At 40.1% G+C, this 11,871-nt stretch overlaps 1 non-coding gene across 1 annotated transcript; it reads left to right on the top strand.

Annotated features, from left to right (window-relative positions):
- The first annotated feature begins 253 nt into the window (after positions 1–253).
- Positions 254–335, top strand: trnas-uga. Its single transcript has one exon. It is a non-coding gene; the product is annotated as a tRNA-Ser (tRNA).
- The last annotated feature ends 11,536 nt before the right edge of the window (positions 336–11,871 follow it).

Genomic DNA, 11,871 nt, shown 5'->3' with positions numbered 1-11,871 from the left:
CAGTGGGAAGATCGTTTATTTGGATAGTCAATAAGCGATTGTCAGCTAAAGCCCAAAGCAGGTAATATTAGCGACTTATGTTCCAAAGATCCACGCAATGTTTATAAAAGTGCAGCATTGGTTTTGTTATAAATGTTATAAGTATTTTGTTATAAAACTCCATAATGAAAACAATAGGAATCTAAGAAAAAAAAAACTCTTAAAATAGTGATTTAAATGAATTGGGCAAAAAAGACGGCACCCATCTGTAATAGCTGTGATGGCCGAGTGGTTAAGGCGTTGGACTTGAAATCCAATGGGGTCTCCCCGCGCAGGTTCGAACCCTGCTCGCAGCGAATTGTTTTTTCTTTTCGTTTACAGTATGCGTGTTTCACTTGTTTTCTTTTTTGCTTCTTTATTAAACTTGCACAGCTGGATTCGTAAGAAAATACAGATACGCTGAAACTCTTAACTATTATTCGCACGATACAGTTTTTGCTAGTTAAGATACTTTGAATTCCAGTAGAGGGCGCACAGTTGTCGGCAATTCTGTATGCAACTACTTGACAAAAAGGACGAAAGTGCCAGCGGGCGACCTCACATGGTGTTACGAGTAGCGATCCGTGAAACAAACCGAATATCATCCACTTGCAGAGCCACAGGATATATTACCCGCGAGCAGCCATGAGTCGAGGCAAGTCTTGGTAGCGAGAACCAATCAGATCGCTTTCTGCAACCAATAGTCTACCAAGAATTGACCATTCACAACCCCTTTCGGCTACCAAGAATTGGCCAATGACGGCTCGGCCGGCTACAAAGAATTGACGAATCACGACTCCTGTTGGCTACCAAAACTCGGAAAGGGCGGGCCAATTCTGCAAACGTTTATTCGAGTCGGCACACAGACGCTTTGCGATTTACGTTTATTTTTGAACTTTCTAAAAATGTTAGTCACGAGTGTCGGTTTGTGCAGATAGATTTACATTCACGTACACATTTTTTAATGATTTTTTAAACATTCTTGGTGCAGTTTATTACATTTATTAAATATGTGTGCAAAACGTGTAAAGAAAGATATAATAACGCATAAATATAATAAAACATTGAATTGTATAATCATAGTTTCATTTTACAGAACGAGCTTTAAAAATAATTATATAAAGTGCTGTATAATTATAAAAATACAAATCATAGAAAGTGAAAACTTTTTTTTTCTTGACTTCATCTTTGCCAATTTAAAAACTTTTTTTTTTTAATTCATTGTTTGGGTGAGTTCCTTTTTATCTGAAAAGACAGATGAACTATGTGTACATATTTCCTACAAAAGACCCTAGGAAAGTCTTTCTGGTATATAAAGACCAATAATTTTTAATGAATTACTGCAGTAAAAATAAATACTGTGTATATATATTAAGAAACAAACAAACCCCAGCCCGGGCACGCACACACACACCCCCAGGGACATTTAAGGATCGCCATTGCATAACCTGAAGGTCTTTGGAGGGAGGAAACCCACGCATACACGGGGAGAACATGCAGGGAGGACCCGGGAAGTGAACCCGGTTCTCCTAACCGCGAGGCAGCAGCGCTAACCACTGCGCCACTCCTATAGTACTTCCCCACTTTTGGAAATACATACAAACACAAGGCTGTGCACTATTATTTGTTCATTCTTATTGGGCTTTCATTTTTATTGTATGTTGTATCTTGATTATCTGTGCAGCTGTCTAAGACCATGATAAAGGTGCTATATAAGTAAGTGAAATGCATTATTATTTGCTATAATTATGATTCAATAGAATGGGCAAGAGAGTTTGTTTAAGTGTGATTTTAACTTTGCTTGTTGCCCATGTGTTCCTTGACAAATCAATCATTCATTAGTTTTTTTTAATCAAAAAAGAAAAATAAACAACTACACGTTGGATTCATGTAGGATTCAAAGCACCGTTCGTTGTGCTAAAATTAATTTGAGAGATATATTCTTCCATTCAAGCAATGTGCTATGAGCGGGATTCGAACCCGGATCCCTACGATAATTTCTTGTAGATCGTCTCCTATTACTGGGACAAACCTGCTGCTTTTCCACGGGTAAAGCGTTCGATGTCTTGTATCGGACAAGCCGTAATTAGTCTTACCGTTACTCCGAGTCGCTGACCACTTTTGACGTTTGAAAGAAGTCAGTCAGGAAACCACCATTTTGGGTCCTATTTTATTCTCTATATACCTTCACCATATTGGAGCGATTTTTAGGAAATTTAACATTTCTTTTCACTGCTATGCTGATGATACTCGGGTTTATATTCCCGTCTGCAACTCTGCAACAAATCAACTCCGTAACTGTCTTTCTGAACTAAGATCCTGGATGGCTAATAATTTTCTTGATCTGAATCAAAATAAAACAGAGGTGCTTATTGTGGGTCCATCAGCTAAAGCCCAAACTGGTCTTGGACTTCTCTGCTCTTTCTCTGTCTTTTGCAAACCTCAAGTCCGCAATCCTGGTGTTATCTTTGACAGTAACCTCTCTTTTGAGAAACAAGTTAATTCTGTAGTCAAGAGTTGCTTTTTCCAACTTCGTCTATTAGCCTTTTTTTATCTTCTAAAGATCTTGAGAAAGCTACTCATGCTTTTATTTTTTCTCGCCTCAATTACTACAACTCGCTGTATGCTGGGATTAACAAATCTCTGACACGCAGGTTACAGTTGGTCCAAAATGCTGCCGCTCGCTTTCTGGTTGGGGCAAGGAAGTCAGACTCAATTTCTCCTATTTTAGCTTCTTTACAATGGCTGCCTGTCAGTTTTCGAATTGATTTTAAAATCTTGCTGCTAGTTTTTAAATCTTTATATGGGCTCGCTCCTGCCTATTTATCTGAACTGTGTGTTTTACACCAGCCATCCAGAGTGCTTAGATCTTCTGGTCAGTTGTCTCTTGTTGTCCCTCATACTAAATGTAAAACTAAGGGGGACAGACTGGACTTTTATAGCTGCTGCCCATCGCCTGTGCAACTCTTTATATAAAGGAGTCGTCTACAACTGAACTGTTCAAAACGAGATTAAAATCTCACTTCTTTTCACTTGCTTTCAGTGACCTTCAGTAATACTGATGTTTTCCTCTTTGTGATCATATAACATTATTTCTATTTATTTATTATCTATCTTATTTTATGTTTCATATATTTTATTACTATTTATGTTTTATCCATCCATCCATCCATTTTCTAACCCGCTGAATCCAAATACAGGGTCACGGGGGTCTGCTGGAGCCAATCCCAGCCAGCACAGGGCACAAGGCAGGAACCAATCCTGGGCAGGGTGCCAACCCACCGCAGGGCACACACAAACACACCAAGCACACACTAGGGCCAATTTAGAATCACCAATCCACCTAACCTGCATGTCTTTGGATTGTGGGAGGAAACCGGAGCGCCCGGGGAGAACATGCAAACTCCATGCAGGGAGGACCCGGGAAGCGAACCCGGATCTCCTAACTGCGAGGCAGCAGCGCTACCACTGCGCCACCCTATTTATGTTTTATATAGACGTAATTTTTCTAGGAACACAGTTAAACATGGTGGTGGGAGCATCATGCTGTGGGGCTGTTTTGCAGCGAGCCTTGTTCGGGTGCATGGCATCATGAAAAAAAGTGTAGCCTTGCCCCTTATCACGAGCCTCTGCTGTCTTCTTTCTGAGCTCCAGACTGATTTCCTTTGTCTTTGGCATGGTCGGTAACAGAAGTCCCTCTCATGTGGTCAAGAGCCCTGTTCCTTGGGAGTCTTTTGATGCTGATTGAGTGTTGGTAGGAAGCCAATTGACTACACAGGTTTGGTTTCAAAGCCGATTGGTTAATTAGTGTAGGCGTGTTTTGAAAGCAAAGCCGATTGGTTAATTAGTGTAGGCGTGTTTTGAAAGCAAAGCCGATTGGTTAATTAGTGTAGGCGTGTTTTGAAAGCAAACATTAACATGGGGCTAATATTTTAATTTTTTACTATATTTGATATAAAGCAAGACTAAAAATATATTTTATATTACAAAATGTATCAAAGGCTAGTAAATAGCACTGGTGGATGTTTGATTATATCAAGTTTCATCAATGTTGCAAACTTTGGGAAGACGTTTAGGAAAATGTTCCATGATTCCAGGGGGGCTAATAATTTTGGCCTCAACTGTACACCCTAAGCTAACAGGACTATCAATCAACGTAGTGGATGAACCCTGTGCAGATTCTACAGGTGTACTGTGGAATCCATCCTGACAGGAGGCATCACATCCTGGTACAGCAACTGCTCAGTTCAGGACTGGCGAATCCGGCACAGCAGATCACGGGCACACAGCTCCCTGTGGTCCTTGACATCCACACTACACACGGTCTCAGGAAAGTGAACCGTATCAGGCGGGACACCAGCCACCCTGCACTGTCACTTTTTACCCTCCTCCCCTCTGGGACGTGACTGAAGTCCATTTGGACGGGCACCTCCAGGTTCAGGAACAGTTTCTACCCAACTGCAATCAGACTCATGAACAATTAGTAACCTTGTGTCACCTCCACTGCTACCTGCACATGTACAGTACATCTGCCACTGTCTCCATTTATTCCCAAGATTCTGGTTTTATTTATTTACTTATTTATATTCTTTTATTGTGTGTTTTTCGTCTATGTTCATTGTCTGGGGGGGCATATGCAAGCAAGCAAGCATTTCATTGTACATGGTACTTGTAACTTGTACACATGACAAAGAATTGAATTAAACACATTGTGGTCATTTAAGGTATCAACGTTTGTCATGGCCCGTTAGCAACTGGGTGTAACCAATCGTGTTCAAAGTTTTCTGATTATGTATGACTTCTATTTTTTTGGGTAATGACCTCATTCAGTGTTTCCCAACCTCGGTCCTGAATCCACACGTCGAGAATGGTTCCGGAAGAAGATCGAAAGAAGGTAGTTCGGTTCCAATTGATGAACGAGAAGAAGATGGACCGGAAATCGTTCACTACCACCATTCTGCTGGGGAATCCTCGGATTTCTTCCCCGGGCAAGTTGATTTTATTTATCGACAAACCTTCGAGGTGGTATTTACAAATAGCATGTTGGTGGAAAGGTGTCTTAAGGTGTGGAAGGAAAAAAAGGGAAACAGAATTGGTTTTAGTAGACATGACAATGCAGTCTCTAGCACGGCGGGAAACAAAATCGATCACTGTTGGCATGTTATCTGAAAAAATGAGAATAGAAGATACTCAACAGTTGCTTAGGCAGGTTTTGTAAAGTTGAAAAAAGAGGGATGGCAGGAAGAGACGAGCACGGAATTAAAACCGGCTATTACAAACTTTCAAGTTCAGTTGAGAACCAGTGAGGAAGGTGACCTCAAACACCTGCCACCGACTATCCAAATTGGCGCTATAAGAGGGATAATATTTTACAGCGGTCAGCCGAAAATGTGCAGAAAGTGCGAGCAGGAAGGGAACGTAGCGGCTGACTGTAAACATTGCGGAGAGTTGGGAAACCTGACAAGGAACTGCCAAGAAAAAAAAGAATGTGCCATCTGTGTGGGGAAAACACCCCCAGTTTTAATAATAATAATAATAATAATAATAATACATTTTATTTTAAAGCGCCTTTCAGAACACTCAAGGACACTGTACACGGTAAAAATAATAATAAAAGTAAGAAAATAAAAAGCAGGCAAAAGAGCAGTTAATTTACAAGATCATAAAACATAAAACAGTTCCAAGATAGGAAAATGGAGAAGGTTATGTGGGATAAGCTATTTTGAATAGGTGAGTTTTTAGTCTAGACTTAAATAGAGAGAAAGAGGTGATGTTTCTTATTTCTGGAGGTAGGGAATTCCAAAGCAACTGAAAGGCCCTGCTCCCCATAGTGGCAAGACAGAGAGAGAAAGAGAAGAGGAGGATCTGAGACACCGAGATGGGATGATGATCTGTACCAAATCAGAGAGATATGGAGGAGAGAGATGATGAATAGCCTTAAATGTATACAGAAGTATTTTAAAATCAATGCGATATTTGACCGGAAGCCAATGGAGCTGCTGGAGAACAGGGGTGAGGTGGTGAATAGAAATTTAAAAGTTGCCCGTTGTCGTATGTAAATAAGTGCAAAAAGGTAGAGACAGTTAATATCCAATTAAGACGAGAGGAAGAGGAAGAAGAAGAGGAAGTAAGCGAAGACGAAGGGGGAAATAGTGTTGTGCTATTTCAAACTCCTATTGGAAGTGACGGAAAGCGTAAGGGTCAAATAGAAGGTAGTGAGGTCCCAAGAGGGAATCAGACAGTGGAAGAGAAGAATAGGAAGGAAGACGAAGAGAAATTCTCTTCCCTGGGTAGCAGAGAACAAAATAATGCAAAACAGTTTGGGGAATATCCAGCAGGAACTAGAGGAGACGACCAACATATTATTAAGCTCACCTCTAATACCTCCAATAGACAATGAGAATACAGGGATCAAGGATTGGTATCAAATGAGTAACGAACAAGCGGACTTAAAAGATAGCGGAGAGGTAATAGCCAACCCAAAAGCGACTTTCCTTAGAAAAGAAAAGAATCGGTCAAATCCTTCTCGAAAATCACCCTGATGAAGGAACAAAACAAAAAGATCACGCACTCTAGAGAGCGATAGAAACAAGAAGAGGAGACCAGAAGAAGAAGAAAGAAAGAAAGACGACATCTAAATAATCCAAAACCCATGAGGATTGCTTCAATTAATGTCAGAAGCATCAAGAGGGGAAGTAAAAGGGAAATTGTGTTCAGAGCCCTTCAAGAGATAGAAGCAGACATTATCTGTATCCAAAAATGTGGCCTCCCCTTTCAGAGGTCATATTCAACATATGAAGAAGCGTGGAAAGGAGGGGGAAGCCTTCTTTTCTGGTTCAAATGAAAGTAAGAGTGCGGGGATAGGGTTTTTAAATTAAAAACATAAATATCGAAGTCGAAAGATTTGAGATCATTCTCCAGGGAAGACTAGCCACCCTAACTGTTAACATGGACGGGGGAAAGCATACTATTGTAAATATATATGCACCCCCACAAACTAATGAGAGAATGGACATCTTCCAGAAGTTAAGGACAGAACTACAGGAGATGGAAGAAGCTATAATAGCCGGAGACTTCAACTGCCAAATAGAGTCTAAAAAGAAAAGATCCTTAGATGAAACATCTAGGTTCTTAATCAATATGATGAAAGACTTCCAAATAAAAGATCACTTCAGAGAAATGGAGAAGGATAAAGATGGATATACATGGAGAGCAGAAGGAGGGAACTGGAGATCAAGAATAGATTACATTTTAAGTAGTGCGAGATATACAACTGAAAGTTTTCAAATCAAACCAACCTGTTTTTCTGATCACAATGTTATTTTGTCAGAATGTGAGGGAGAAAACAGGAATAAACAGAGCCAAAGGTTTTTGGAAGCTAAACACGTTACTTTTAGAAGACAAAGAAATTAGAGCAGATTTCGAAAACAAATATAAAAGATGGGAAACCCTAAAAGATGGGTGTAGGACAAGAGGAGAATGGTGGGACATTATTAAATTTAAGCTTTTTTTTCCCAAAGGAAAGGAAAGGAAAAAAATGAGAGAGAAGGAGCAGTTAGTGTTGCTACAAGAAGAATTGGAAGAAGCATATAGGCTGGAAAATGGAGGGATAGGGACCGGGAGACAGGTGGAGCAGATAAAGGAAGAAAAGGTTGGACATCTTCAAGTGAAAGGAAGAGAAACTAAAAGTTCCAAAGCAGGGTCCAGTATTTGGAAGAAGATGAGAAGTGCACACGCTGCTTCTTCAAAAAAAGAAAACAGAGGATTAAAAAGAGCAGTACTGACTTCCTGAAAGACAAAGAAGGGAACATACAAACAGAAGAAACAAAAAAAAAAACAAAAAACAGCAAATTGTAGAAACCTTTTTCGGATGAGTTATACAGCCGTAAAAACAGAGAAATCCAGAAAGAAGAAGAAGTAGTGCTGAAAGAGATTGATAGGAAGATCACAAAACAACAACAAACAGAAATGGTAATGGAGTTCGACATGAACGAACTTGAAAAAGCAATGAAAACCATGAAGAAAAACAAGACACCGGGTGCAGACGGATTAACGGCCGAATTTTACACAACATTCTGGCCTTCAATTAAAGAAGATATGTTGGAGATCTTCCAAGAAATATTAAGAGGAGAAGGCGGCCCTAAATCATGGAAGAACGGCATTATCACTCTGATCCCAAAAGATGGGGACAAAACAGAAATTACCAATTGGAGGCCAATAACCCTCTTATGTCAGGACTACAAACTGCTAACTAAGGTTGTAGCAAATCGTTTTAGGGAAGTCCTGGGTGATATCATTCAAGAAGATCAGGTGTGTGCAGTCCCCGGACGGTCCATAAGTGACAATGTTTTTTCTGTCCACCCTGGCCATCGGACCTTACTTATTCTATGTTAATTAATGTTGACTTATGTTTATTTTTTATTGTGTCTTCTATTTTTCTATTCATTTTGTAAAGCACTTTGAGCTACATTTTTTGTATGAATATGTGCTATATAAATAAATGTTGATTGATTGATTGAATTTGATCTTAGTTAAGAGATATTATAGAGTACGCAAAAGAGAGAGATTTATCTGTGGGACTGTTGAATATCGACATGGAGAAGGCTTTCGATTCCATTAACCATGAATTTTTGTGAGAAACATTGGAAAGATTCGAAATACCCCAACAAGTTATAAAAGTGATTTGGAAATGCTACGAAGAAATAACGAGCAAAGTAGTAATAAACGGGCATCTTACAAAGGATATTAAGATCACGAGAGGCGTACGACAAGGGTGCCCACTTTCTGCAATTTTATTTGTACTCGCAATAGAAAGCCTAGCAACACTGATTAGAAAAAACAAAGACATCAAAGGGATAGAAATCCCGGGAAGTGTAGGAATGGAAATTAAGTGTATAATGTACAGACGACTTTACAATTGTCGCAAGAGAAGGAGTATCAGTAGAGAAACAACGGAGAGGTTTTGTAAAGCTGCTGGTACGAAAATAAATTGGAAGAAAACAGAGTGTCGAGTCCAAGGAAAATGGTCATAGGTCACAAATTCCAAGATAAAAACCCATAGAAAACCTATAAAGATACTAGGAATCTGGTTTGGGAGCAAGAAAAAAGGGGAGAAAGATTGGAAGAGGACATGTAAATACGTAAATCAAACAACCGGGCTGTGGAAATTACGGAACATTAGTTATGAGGGGAGAATCCTCCTCCTAAAGTCAATCATATTGCCAAAACTGATTTTTTGGGCAACAAATATACCTACCAAGAAGAGAGATCCTCAAGAAGATAGAAAGACAATGTTTTTATTTTTTCTGGGGATCAAAATGGGAAAGGTTAAAAAGAGAAACCTTGGTAAAAACAAAAACGAAAGGAGGAAGAGATTTTCCTGACCTAAGAAAGCTTCTAATACTCAGGTATACTTTTGCTTATACTGTATTAAATTAAATTAGAGAAGGGAATGGAAAAGTTGCGGACATGGCCAGATACATGATGGGATGGGCGATAAGAAAATATAAATTATATACAAGACCGTATGCCTTTAATATTGCTAAAATTTACAAACCTGTAATTAACTGCTCAGAAAGTAATAACTTTGGGAAAGAAGCAGGGAAAGTGTGGGCAAACTGGAGACTAGTTGTGAAGGTAAGAGCAAGAGCAAGGAATCGGCCACGTGGCTTAAAGAAACAACTAAAGTGGAATCAGGGAAAATATGGGAAATTACGTCCTGCAATTAACTACCAAATAATTTGAAACACTTGGCATGGCAGGCCGCACACGATATTCTCCAGACAAATAAACTATTCAAAAGAAAAACAGTAAAAAATCCAAAATGTCCCTAACACACCGTGTAAGGAAATCGAAACTGCCAAGCATGTACTATATGAATGTAGAAAGGCACAAGTGGTGTGGAATAAAGTAAGGGTGGGAAAAAAGGACAAATAGATAAAGAAATAGTAATGTTTGGCAGATCAAAAAAAGAAAATGTGTGTAAGGAAGAATGGGTCAGAATAAATTATATAAAGGAAGCAATTTGGGTTAGAAGACAGATTTATACAAAAAAAGATAAACTTCTCCACATTGCAAGTGTTTTACAGATGGCCAAAGAAAACAGAAATTTATGAATCAAGGCCCTGAAAAAGAAGATCATCCCTGAGGTAAAGTAAGTGAAAATTTTTTAAAATTTTACATATGAACTGGGTTTTAATGATCTGAAATGTTTTATTATAAAACCGGTAAATCCAAAACGGAAGCCATGGAAAAGTAGTGGAGTTCAGACGGAAACCGGGAGAGAAAATAAAAACTAATTGGTTTTAATCGAATAAAGCAATTAGCACAAAAAAAAAAAATGCTTGCATTTGGTTGTTGTTACTTTATACTTGGGTTTGATCCTGCCAATACATATTGTTTATTGATTGTCATATTTCTTACACAACATGAATTTCTGGTTATGGTTAAACACTCCCTTCTGTTGGAATTTGTTGCAAAGAACAAATAGTTTTTACTACAACATTATACTGTAGACTTACAAATATTGTCACCATATTTATTACAGTAAAGTTTTGGCAACCCAGCTGCCAGTATTTTACCGTAAATGTAACATTTTTTTTTTTTACTTTTACAGTGTAACTGTCAGACGTGTAAAAGCAGTTCAAAATTGTAAATAAACTGCTCAAAACAATTAAAGGAACAGTCTGAAAATACATCAGATCTCAGGAAAAATAAATCCTGCTGGCTCTCTCTACTGATATGGTGATGTGTGAGGATTGAAATCGATCAACTGACAGAGGGACACCCCGAAAATCAAAGGGATAAAATGATGCGGCAGGCGAGTCTGTTGTGGCAAAATGTCATTGCAGCAACTCCAAATCGTACTCAGTAGTTTGTATGCTCCCCAACGTGGCTGACAACATCCTAATGAGACGACGGATGGTGTCCTGGGGGATCTCCTCCCAGATCTGGACCAGGGCATCACTGACCTCCTGGACAGTCTGAGGTGCAACCTGTCGAAACATAATGTCCCACCCAGAGGTGTGCTATTGGATTGAGGTCAGGCGCGTGAGCATGGGGACCAGTCAATGGTATCAATTCCTTCATCCTCTTGCCACATGAGCCCGGGCATTGTCGTGCACCAGGAGGAACCCAGGAGCCGCTGCACCAGCATAGGGTCCGACAATGGGGTCCAAGGATTTCATCCCGATACCTAATGGCAATCAAGGTGCTGTTGTCTAGTCTGTAGAGGTCTGTGTGTCCCTCCATGGATATGCCTCCCCAGAGATACCATCACTGACCCGCCACCAAACTGGTCATGCTGAACGAGGTTACAGGCAGCATAACGTTCTCCACAGCTTCTCCAGACCCTTTCATGTCTGTCACATGTGCTCAGGGAGAACCTGCTCTCATCTGTGAAAAGCACAGGGCGCCTGCCAGTGGTGGACCTGCCAATTCTGGTATTCTATGGCAAATGCCAATCAAGCTCCATGGTGCCCATTAGAGGACATCAGGTCCTCAGGCCACCCTCATGAAGTCTGTTTCTGATTGTTTGCTCAGAGACATTCACACCAGTGGCCTACCTGCCTGCCTGCTGGAGGTCATTTTGTAGGCTCTGCCAGTGCTCATCCCGTTCCTCTTTGCCCAAGGGAGCAGATACCAGTGGGTCCTGCTGATGGATTAAGGACCTTCTATGAGGGGCACTGACCAGCTCTCCTAGGGTAACCTGGAATCTCCTCCATGCCCCTGAGACTGTGCTGGGAGACACAGCAAACCTTCTGGAAATGGGAGGCACGTATTGATGTGCCATCCTGAAGAAGCTGGTCTACCTGTGTCACCTCTGTAGGGTCCAGATATGGCCTCATACTACCA

Source organism: Polypterus senegalus, chromosome 13 (genome assembly GCF_016835505.1).
Source record: "Polypterus senegalus isolate Bchr_013 chromosome 13, ASM1683550v1, whole genome shotgun sequence".
NCBI classification, from domain to species: Eukaryota; Metazoa; Chordata; class Cladistia; order Polypteriformes; family Polypteridae; genus Polypterus; species Polypterus senegalus.
This window is presented reverse-complemented; position numbering and strand designations above follow the sequence as displayed.